The sequence below is a fragment of the Rhipicephalus microplus genome, chromosome 7, assembly GCF_043290135.1.
Source record: "Rhipicephalus microplus isolate Deutch F79 chromosome 7, USDA_Rmic, whole genome shotgun sequence".
Lineage (NCBI taxonomy): Eukaryota > Metazoa > Arthropoda > Arachnida > Ixodida > Ixodidae > Rhipicephalus > Rhipicephalus microplus.
In genome coordinates this window covers 65,615,530-65,627,235 of record NC_134706.1, presented here as the reverse complement: position 1 = coordinate 65,627,235, position 11,706 = coordinate 65,615,530, and the positions used below count along the sequence as shown (strand labels likewise).

General features: G+C 45.8%; 1 protein-coding gene across 1 annotated transcript in view; it reads left to right on the top strand.

The window, feature by feature from the left end:
* The first annotated feature begins 364 nt into the window (after window positions 1-364).
* The window catches only part of LOC119179535 (GTP-binding protein Rhes), a 149,583-nt gene continuing 138,241 nt past the window's right edge, over window positions 365-11,706 (top strand). Inside the window, exon 1 of the mRNA XM_075869231.1 lies at window positions 365-670. The gene's annotated coding sequence lies outside the window, so the exon portion shown is untranslated. The remainder of the gene's footprint in view (window positions 671-11,706) is intronic.

The window sequence follows — 11,706 nt, the reverse complement described above, 5'->3', positions numbered from 1 at the left end:
AAGAAAAATAGAGGAGAACTAGCCCGTGTCGGCTTCCTGCGATCTCCGCTGAGAGGCGCTAGTTGTCAAACACGATTTCTTTTTCTTTCTCCTCTAAACGCTCCGGACGGCGTGCTGACTGCGCGAAGTTCTCGCCTTCCCGCCTCTCGGGATAACTGTTTCCTCTACCCGGAGAGGCTTCGTTTCCTCCTTCTCTCGCTCCACTTATCTCTCCATCTCACTCTTTCCCGGCGTCGTCTGCTACCCTCCTCCCAAAGGTCCCAGACGATTCCCTTTCTCCAGGGGGTCCCCGGGAACGCATGGCGGCGCATAGAAAAGCGCCGGTGCTTGAGTGAGCGACGGGATATCGTTGTGCGAAGCGCAGCGGTCACGGCGTGCGCCTCCTTCCTTCGTGCGCGCTGTGTTGAACGTCGTTCATGAACGATTTGCGTCCCGAGCACGCTATGTCGTCGTTGACGTCTGCATCACAGACGTTAGCACACGAATCGTAGTACTGTCGTCTGCTAGTTCTGTGGAGACCTGTGTAATTTTTTTTCTTTCTCTGCAAACGTGCGTAGCGTGAACTTGGTTGAAAATTTTGACTGGGTAACTGTGCAGCAGTTTGCATCTACCATCGCTGGACTTCAGAACGATGTCTGGGAAACAGTTCACCTGACTGTCACTGCAACAGGTGAGTGTAAATTTGATGCACATGCCCGTGACAATTTTGTGTCCGGTGCGTTTGCACTAAGTACCAGTAGTGCGAAAAAAAGAGTGACATCAGCAGGCTGGTAACGGACGAATTTTCTAGAAAAGCCCTAGCTGATTGTTTTATTTCTTGAAACGTGCAATCGAAGCCTATTATCGCAGTCACAGTGATAGTACTCTTTGGTACAGGACAAGAGGTTCTGATTAGAGAATTTCTTTTCTTACACAGCCCTGTTTCTGCACTTACAATAAATGCACTCTATTAAAAAGGACTGATGTCAGCAGGCAGACACATAAGAACGTCTGCATAATGGCTGTGAATGCTTGTAATATTTCTTCCTAAGCGCTACGAAAGGGTTTTCATCAAGTGTTGAAGAGGTTGTACATTTCGACGGAACCAGCAAAGTTCGTGCGAATTTCATGGACATTTACGCGACATACTTGTTTTTTCTTGTGAGTTTTCATGAAATACCAATAGTGGAAAAAAAGCAGTAATGCCAGCAGTTTTCTATAAAAGCGCTGGTTGTTCGTTTTGTATTTTTTAACCGTGTAAGCGAAGCTAATTTTCTCAGAGTCGCAGTAGCAGTACACTTTGTTTTGCGACAATAAATTGGGATCAGAGTATTCCTTTTCGTACAAGGCACAGCTTCAGCATTTTTATGAAGTTTAGTCTTTAAATAAGAAGGAAAAAAAAATCTCAATAGACAGGAAACTAACAACATCTGAAGAAAAATGGTGAATGTTTGTATTATTTCTTCAATTCTACCTACGAAGCTTTTTGTCCCAAATGTCTACGAGGCTGACTTTTAGGCTGGGCTGACCAAGTAATCATACAACACACTTTCAAGGCCGGCTTCGCGGTACTCCTTGCTTTTCTTTGCCCTTGATTGTCACATGTCTGTCGCCAATGTACAAGCGAACGGAATCAACTACAGATAATCAGCCGAGTGCTTTACACTATGCAATGTCTTTCTTAAGCAAAAGTTGGTTATGCGATAGATCAAGTACAGATGAAAAACATGAGTTTCCTAGCTGCTTACTGCAATAAGAAACCACAATGAAAAAAAAAGAATCAGAAATAAAGGTAGCTTTGAAACGCACGCACTACACTCCTGCTTAGTTTTGAGCTGTCATACGTTCTGCTTAGCATCAAGCATACTCTGAGGAATTTCAACGCTGGTAGTTGCGGCACGTTGGTGTCAGTTTAATCTTTGCAATGTTGAATTGCCACGTGCTTCTAAGTGCATCACTCTAATGTGAATCAAATTAGGTTTCTGGTGTCAGTGGTGAACAGTGTGGGCTTTAGTGGGACCGTATAAGTTACCTAGGTACAATCAAGGTATATGGTGCTGCAACATTTGTCCATCTTTTGTTGTCATTTTTTAACCACCACTTCGATGTTACGTATGTCCTTTTCCTCTACGATTTGTGGGCTGCAGTGCTGGAATTTTCTATAAAAACATGTGCCTCACACACCAAAATCTCGACACCACTATGAAGCATAGCGTTGTAGGTGAATTCGGCGTTAATTTTGTGGACCTTTCAACCCCACGAAAGTTTTTGTAAACGACTCTTGTTTTCTTCTCTTGCATTTTAGTCACCATAAAGATGTAGTCTCCTTGGCCGCAGTTCGAACTTGCATCTACTTTTAATCTCTCCCACCATTCTCGAGAGTTTCAGTGCACTCCGGCGTAGAGTTTCCTAAAATTGCCTACAGGGTACTCTGGCGCTGCGATCGTTCATCGAACATGCGAATGATTGGTAGTACGCGGATTAGTCTAGTTTCGTACAGCGGCGAATCGTACTTGTGGCTTCGTTTATTGCTGTGTTTCGGTTTCGTTTCGAAAAAAAAAGAACAAACCTTTTTGAACTTCGTGACCCGATTATAAAAGGTAAGCCTAAGAGAATAAGGTGGTGAAGCGCAACCGCTAAATATTTGCTGATTTTTGTTTCGTGAGAAAACCGCTCCGAGCCGCAGGAACACACGCGGAGCCTGAAGTACAAAGATGGGTCGAATCCGTGTACTGTATGCCCATCATTCTCATGCTCGCTGAAGCGCCGTGCGTTGCAGCTCCCATAGACAGTAGCGCCAGAGTTCCCTCTAGTGTACATTTAGGAAACTTCATGCACACCGGCATTCGATGAATGCGTGATTCCTTGACTGGACAGGAATGAATAACTGCGTTTATTGGATGAGACCCGGCTTGACATTAAATGTTATAGCATGTGCGTGAGCACCCGTTTAAATAAACTGCATGAAGAAATGTACGAGGAGTTATCTCCGACGCTGAGCATCACGTGTTATGAATCGATACGTTAGCTTCTTGCCCGGCCATTCGTATACGCTTCAGTGGCTTCTTTTTTTTTTTGCGCCATGGTACATCATTGCAGTTGTTATGCGGCGTTCGTGGCGTCTTGACTTTTGTCTTGCATCCATGTTTACACACCCTGTCTCTTTATTGTAAATACAATAGAGAAAGGTGAATGCAGAGAGGTGTCAAATGCCGCACCCAGTTGACTGCGCTTTCTGTGGGAGAGTGGCAATGGATAGAACACAAAGAAAAACGTGAACTTTGGGCGCGTGCACATGGCAGTCTAGAAATGTTGTAGCACTCAGAAACCCGCAAAACAGTGGTGGCAGGTCTGAGAAACAACTTCCTGAATATATATATCAAAACGAATAAAAAATATTCTGCTGTATATAACTGTGGAGTGCAAGTGGGTCCACTATTACGAAAGCACTGCAAGAAATAGAGAAAGGTAAAATAGTAAAGAGGAACGTAGGAAGGTTAGTCAGATACTAAGATCCGCCATGCTACCCTGCATTGGTGTTGAGGAACAGGAGACTCAAAGAGAGATAGAGAGAAAAAATAAAAATAATAAACAAATTGGCAGGTACCACGTACTTTGGGAATCGACGTTATGCGAAGCATGTGGAGGGAAGCTGACAATGCTGCGATTTTTTTTGAGCAACGCGTCATGAAACGACGACAAATATATATGTGCAAACGTTGCACGCACATATTTACGTTGAGGAGTCGCAGATGTTTATGTAACCAGTTGTTTGCACTTGCGCAACGATGTCAACTAGAACATGCGTATTAGCAGCACTAGAAGCGATAAGCTAATATGAAGCGCTGGTGCTCGCGAAGATGGTAGCCGGGGGCACTGCTACTTAAATTAACTTCAGCACAGGGAGCCCAACAACAACTGACGTTAACTCTACGTGACGGCTCTATCAATTAAGTACATATCTAAGCTTTTTAAAATCAAATAGGGGGAGGGAGGACACACACTGCAACTACAACTGACGTTTTACGAACATTAGGGCCTACATGAAAAGCAGTCGAGTGTCCCAGCGTGGCTCGATATTAGAATGCTTGATTTCAATTCCTACAGGGACCTTGACAATTATTCATTGCATTAGTAGGGTCAACGCTGCTGATGTCCGCATCTCTTTAACGCTCACGCGTTGAAATTACCCATGTGTGTTCTCGTCGTTTCTGGGTAGATACTAAGTTTCATTTACCTGTGGCACATACCCGCATACCAGTGGCATATGCCCGCCCGCGAGTCGGTGCCACAGTCTAAGGGGAAGTGTTTGATGACGTGCACGACGGGTAAATTTACGTGAACATCGACATTTCGCTCTAAAATTTGTAACGTTTACTTTTCAGAACTTTCTGTTCTCTGAAATTGAATTAATTTTATAAGAACAGTCAATTATTGGTCAATATCTTACAGTGCGTATGAGCCACAAGAGATGGTGAACAAGCACAAGATTGTAACATATGCATATGTTGCCTAGCGCGTCACATTCGTCAAACCATCTTACCCTGCCATACTAATTTCAGTTCACGCCAAGTGTCAGGGGGTGATTGCAAAAGCTTCTAGACGTAAGCGGCAAGGTAGATAGATAGACACTAAAATTGCTTGCAATACGCAAAAAAATGCTTGGAATTTCATAGGAACTACACACGCAGACACACGCACACATAAAATCGATCCACTCAAAGCCCGTTCAAGCGCTACTGGGCTTCTTGCGAACTACTGGCCGGTCTTACCGACTCTGAAAACACTACAAGACTGATTGCGCTGCTTATGCTCCAGAGAGATATGTCGACCTGAACACAGGAATGCGTCTACAAGGCGAAGGTCCGTTTTTAGCGTCGCCATTATGCATTCTGGCTTTGCATCGTTAACGTAGAAGAAGCTAGGAAGTACTGCGCACAACGTCGTAAAAAAACGAGCTGCAAAGCCGGTAGTTTGGGTTGAATAGGGTACTTACACGGGCCGTTGCCTCAACACGTATACGCTGATTGCGAGACGCCTAGCTCGAACGTTAGTCTCGGAGAAAATCCTCTCTTGCCCGCATGTTGTAAAACACGAGGGAAGGATGGAGAGAGAATAGGGGCACGGGGAGAGGTTGTTATCCATCTATTGCAGGGTGACACTGAAACACACAAAATACGAAGAAAACACGCGAGGGAAATCGATCACTCCCGTGCCCCATCCTGTATGCGTTGTCTGTCCGTTTTTCGAGTGTTTCTTTTCTTGGCGTTTGAGTAGCTCGCTGCGGTCACAACTTATGCCACAGACGGCTATCCTCCAACGTGAACACGTCCGCCTTGGTTTATCAGTGGCCGAGGAGCATGCTGGGCTGCCCACACGTAGGTAACAGGTTGAATCCCGGCCATGGTGGTCAAATTTTGGTAGGGGCGAAATGGTAGCGTCCCGTGTACTGTGTCATGTCAGTGCATGTATTAGCAGAAGAGACAACGAAAGGCATACGAAGGTTGAAGCTGGTATAATAATATGTTTACAGTTTACAAACTAGCTGAGTTGTTTAGTGCTACTCACTAGTGAGATAAAAAAGGATTTAAATTTCTATAGTGGAGGATTAAAATGTCGTACCGAATGATGGAGCCAATGCCGTCTATTGTCTAGACCTTGCGCGATGCGGTGCTTGAGTTTTATGCACCGGGACTTTGATTCGTGACGAACAGGTCGAACTTCGGGATGCCAAAGCAACGTAGACATTGTTAGCCTCGGGCAATGTGACGTTACAGAAACAAAAAAAAGGAGAAAATAAAAGGGAATCACGTGGTTAAACACGTTGACTTCAATTCTCAACAATTGAAGAATGAATATTGAGCAAAGCTTTTATACCTCCCGGAATTCGGTGTCTTACGCTAAAAACCCGCGCCGGTGGGCGTATACGGAAATGCGGTCATCCAAGCTGCGATAGACACAAATGTGGCACCTATGTGCGCGCTGTTTTACAATAATTGATGCTCTCTAGGTGTCGGCTTGCTGGCGGTCAGCCGTTCTTGTCGTAGCACTGCAATCTGTTATTACGATCGCATGTCAATTCACGTAGACACATTTTGATGGTCATTGTCCGCAGTGGTTATTGTCCGCAGTGCTTGAAGTGTTGGGCTGTGGAGCACGTGTGAGCTCACATGGCCGGCCTGACGAAACAGTCAGGAGCAAGCATTGCACAATGCTGTGGAAAGAAAGAAAGAAAGAAAAAAAGAAAGAAAGAAAGAAAGAAAGAAAGAAAGAAAGAAAGAAAGAAAGAAAGAAAGAAAGAAAGAAAGAAAGAAAGAAAGAAAGAAAGAAAGAAGTGCGTCAGATATGCAGACGCAAAGCTTCTCATACCGAATTTTCAAGACAGGAAAAGGGTTGTCGTGAATTCATTTCGCTCGGAAGAACGTTTGCGACGATCGTCTTCTTATTGCAAGCCCGATCGCAGAGCCGTTATTGATTTTACTTTTTTTATACACAAAAGGGCGCCGTTTTTACGCTTGAGAAGTCCTGCGCAGAATTGTTTTTGTTGTTTGCTGACATGCTGCGACGCGTAGCACGTTTTTTTTTTTTAAATTTAGGGCTTCTCGGATGTCTTGATAGCGACACACCCGTAGATTTTACGGTGTCTTTTTTTTCTTTTTTTTTTGCTGTCCAACCAGCTCATTGGCTATCGATCAGCGGGTAGCATTTTTCCTGGAGGAAAAACAATTCTCAAGCAAAAACAAAATGCCGAGGAAGCCTTCAACGATCCCGACATTCATTATAAGCATTTTCAGAAAACGAGAAAAAAATCAAGCTTCACCAGTCGCAGGAAAACATGACTCGTGATATATAGACTTGCAAATGTTTTTCTCGATGCGCACTGTCGCCCTTCATGAAAGGGAACATGCGAGCGCGTGGCCCGCACTCTGAGGTGGCTGCCTGCAGTGCCACCAACCGACAGTTGAGGAAAGCATGTCCGGGTTTTGCTGTCAACCGTCGACAAACAGCACTACAACTCGCGGCCGCGGGTCAAGTGCCACCACTACGGTCTCTGAAAGGGCGATGACGTCAGAAGTGGCTTTAGCTGTCGGTTGGCCGTGCTGTGAGCAGCGGGCGCAGAGGGAGAACCGCGCACTCGCGTGTTCTCTTTCATGAAGAACGGCGGCGTGTCCTTCTCGCGGATTGAAAGGTGAAAATGTAGGGCTAAGTAGTACTCATATACTTTTGTTTCCAGGTCTCAATTTGGTACCACATCAGTGTATAGTTTTGACTCACACACATACATCACAACTGACATTTGTTTAAGCTGCCAGATTTGCAGCAGCTCGACGTGGTTATGACGAGCGAATCGCTCGCAGTGTAACAAACAAGTAGGTCGGGCTAGTTTGTAGATACCTACCTTCGTAGTTAAGAGCTTGAGTCGTGTCTTTGTTGTCGTGCCGTTCGTGCTTACAGTTTGGCGGTTCCTCCGAAGATGCTCGTAGAAGTTGTTACACTGAAAGCAATGACGTCACGCTTCACTCCGTGAGCACATTACGGTCAGCGTCGGCCGCCGTTGATCAGTGTCTTCGGCTCGCCGCTCAAACCCGCGATCTGAAGTCGGGTTACGGGTTCGATTCCCTCTGCGGCGGTCGCATTTTGGTGGACGGTTAGACGAGTACACAGGCACCGTAACCATTACGCCACAGCAGCAGTCGGCTTCTGGTAATGAGATGCTCATCAAATTACCCAGTCGTGTACCATAATGCATGTTTCGAGATTTCCTGTAGTCGCCTGCCACGGTGATGACTATGCGAGTAGGGTATCACGCCTCATTAATATTGCAGGTGCTTGTGTCATACTTGGCGACCGCGGGGAAGCATTTTGAAAGGAGGAGAGAGGTTGGGGGCTAAATTGGATGAACGACGTGTTATTCAATTAACGTGTAGGTTAAGTAAGCCGAGCTTGTCCAAATTAATGCGAAATCTCGCCCCATGACACGCCGTGTAGTCTGTCGTGTTTCATGGGTGCGCGAAACCTTCATGTATAATTAGCGGATGCCTGCAGTCGCGTAATGTGACGCCCTGGTTAATACATTATTTATATCGGGAGTGGAATCAATTCCATTATTCAGCCCCACAGCTGCGTTGTAAGACGCGTATTAAGCCACGTGCACTTATCTACATAGAAGTGACGCATTCCTCGTCCAGACCGTAATTAAAAATGTTTAACTCAGCTGGGTGTTCGAGTTCAGTAGTTGTTGATTCATAAGGCTTAGGTTTAAATCACTGAAAAAAAAAAGCTCTAAGAACACTCTGTCGCTACGAATATTTCCTGGCTTCAAATTTATGGCACATAACTATAAAGCATTCGAGGACGCGATAACCTGGTGTTATCTAGATATTGTTTTTGTGTTTTCATACATTTCACCGAATGTTGAAGAAAGTGACAAGTAATATCTGCTATGGCCATTATATATATATATATATATATATATATATATATATATATATATATATATATATATATATATATATATATATATATATATATATATATATATATATTCATTTTACTTGAAACGTTTGAAAAAGTTCTAAATATTTTCAGGCGACTAAGTGAGAAAATGTGGTCTGCTCGTGTGAGGCTGGCACTTTATGAAGGCGCTCACGCTCGTTGTAAAAGGACTAGAACAACACATAAAAAAAAGGTTTTACAGCAAATAACGTTGACCGCGTTGCACTTCGACGATGCGTTCATACTGCTTAAAATATGCAAAAATCGTCCGTGTGCAATTCGCGTAAACGACTTGAATTCTGCTCACGAACTCCCACTCTCAGTCGGGTAAGCACCACCATTTTTTTTTTCAAACCATAAATTATTTAAGAAATCTTTTTTGCAGGTTGGCTAGGTGAGGTACGTTATTACCTAAACCACTGAGTCATTTGTTGTTTTTTTTCTTCAGTTTTTTCTGTGTGCGAGTCCTATTCAGAATAGATGAACCGTGAAAGGCACTGAGATATCGCTCTGCCACCGACTTAATTGACGCCATAAATACGCCGTTCTGATTCAGAGATAGTCGGTTTGAATATGCATTGTGGCGTTGCAATGCGAAGAAAATAAGAAAAAAAACGTGACGGTGAACCTGCAGGACGCAACGCAGTGTTCATGAATAAACTCGCCCAGTTAAAACCCTCGCTGAAATTTGCAGTTACTCGAAATTTTGCACGCAGCGCTTGTCAAGAAAAATTAGGTAAGTGACCACAGACGAAAGTACAACAAGAATTGTGATTGCGAAGGTAAATTAAAAATATAGAAAAGAACAAATATTATGATACTTTGGGTTTTACGTACCGAAACCAATATATTGTTTCGTGATTTTGTCTGACTGAAGGAGGGCATAGTGGGGCATACCCAAGCAAGGTGCCTCAGACTGAGAGTGAAGAAATGGACGTTGTCGGTGAGCTGCGTTGTGGCTGCGGAATAACAACTGTTATTTTCCACGTAACATTTTAGTGGAGGTGCTGGGTACTCTTCTGACAACGGAGCTACGCAGTGGACGCCTCCTTAAGTCTGCTATCATGGCTCCGGGTGAGGATACGGCTTCGCCACCTACCTCAGCAACGACAGCAACCCGGTACGTCGCCCTAACGCAACCCCGTGATCCCGGTACCTTTACTGAAGAGGACAACGTGAATGTGGACAAGTGGCTTAGCATGTACGAGCGCATCAGCAAGCAATATAGCTAGGACCCAACCGTTATGCTTGCGAATGTCATCTATCTTGACAAGACCCCTCGCATCTGGTTTGAGACCCACGAGCACGAAATCACAAGCTGGGAAATGTTTAAACAACAGCTCCGCGACCTTTTCGCAACCCGTTTGGTCAACAGCTTGATGCCCGAAAGCAATTGGCTGAACGTACACAGACGTCCACTGAGCCCTACTTGACTTATATTCAAGACGTATTAGCGTTGTGTCAAAGGGCCGATCCAAACATGACTGAGGTCGACAAGATTTCGCACGTTTTAAAAGGAATCGCCGACGATGCGTTCAACCTGCTTGTATTTACCAACGTAACGACCATCGACGCCGTGATCAAAGAGTGCCGCCGTCTCGAGCAGGCGAAGAGTCGACGCATTTCGCAGCAGTTTCAGCGCCTACCGAACACCGCAGCAACGTCGTCTTGCGAAGCCACTCCTTGTAATCTGTCTACAACCGAAGACGTGACGCGCATCGTCCGACGTGAACTCGAGGCCGCTTACCCGGCTGCCAACAAACCGACGTTGCCCGACGCCTCAACGCCAGCTGTCGCCTTGATCCAGGCTGTTGTCCGCCAGGAATTCGCTAACCTTGGTATCCTGTCCACTGCACCCACCCTGGATAATACTGGTCCCTCGATAGCTTCTGTGGACATGAGACGTCGCCGTCCGTACTCTATTCAAACCAGGAACCCGTCTGAATGGCGAACAGCTGATGATAAGCCGATCTGCTTCCGCTGTGGTCGCGCAGGACACATCGCTCGTTACTGCCGCAGCCAATGGCCATCTATGTCTTCTGGCTCGTACCCCGCTTACAGTAAGTCATTCCGTCCACCAAACCACCGTTATCCGACCCGCACTGAGTCTACAGCATTTACTGCCCCTGAGGACTACCCTGTCCCGTCGTCGCCACCGCCTCAAAGCCGCCCTTCTCGTTCAAATACGCGTCGCCGCTCTCCCTCGCCATCGTTTAACCACCGCATGTCCCCGAAAAACTAGGCTGCGCAGCTTCTGGAGGTGAAGCTGCCCTGTCGACCTTACCCAAAAATCCTCTGTTGCCCTTACGTTTGAACCGGAACACCATAGAAGTATATGTTGATGGCACACTTGTTGAAGCTTTGATAGATACGGGTTCTCACGTCTGTATTATGAGATCGCGTTTTCGTCGTCGCATGAAGAAGGTCCTCACGCCCCTTTTGACCAGTGTCGTCCAAGTCTCGTCGGTATGTGCACAGCTCAACTTACCGTAGCCGGTCATCAAGTGGTCGTCCTTTTTACCGTGCTTGCAACATGTCCCCACGACCTCATACTAGGCCTCGATTTTCTTGCCGCCAATTCTGCTCTGATTGATTGCTCCGCTGGTGGGCTCCGCCTTGAACTGCCACAAATCAGTGCCGCCCCGTACCAGCCTACATGCCGATTACAATGCAGCGACTTTGTTCGCCTGCCCTCCAAAACTGTGACGTACGTCGATTTTCTGTGCTCACCAGCTGTGCCCGACGGTGACTATTACGCTACGCCTCTCACCACAGTACTCCTTGCGCACAATGTTGCAGTGCCCTATACGGTGCTCAGCATCACAGATAACAAAACTTGTCTACCTCTTGTCAATTTCGGCTACATGAATCATGTGCTTCCACAAGGCATTTCTGTGGCCCACCTGTGTCCGTCGCTCGATTCACAAATTGAAGTGCTTGCCTTAGACCCACGTGTTTCCGGAATAATTAGGGGGGGGGGGGAGATGCCGCAAGAAAGAGGGAAATTTCAACTCTACGGTGTTTTTTTTTTTTTTTTACTTGCACTGACATCCCACCGTACAGGGCTCTCTACCATTTCATCTCCATCGAATTAGGACCGCCATGGCCCACATCAAACCCTCGATCTTGGGGTTGGTTGCAGAGCACCACAATCGCTACACCACCGCGGCAGTCGAGAGAAATAAAAAATCAAACATAGCTTTAGAGAAAAGCCGAACGGGAAATGCGTCA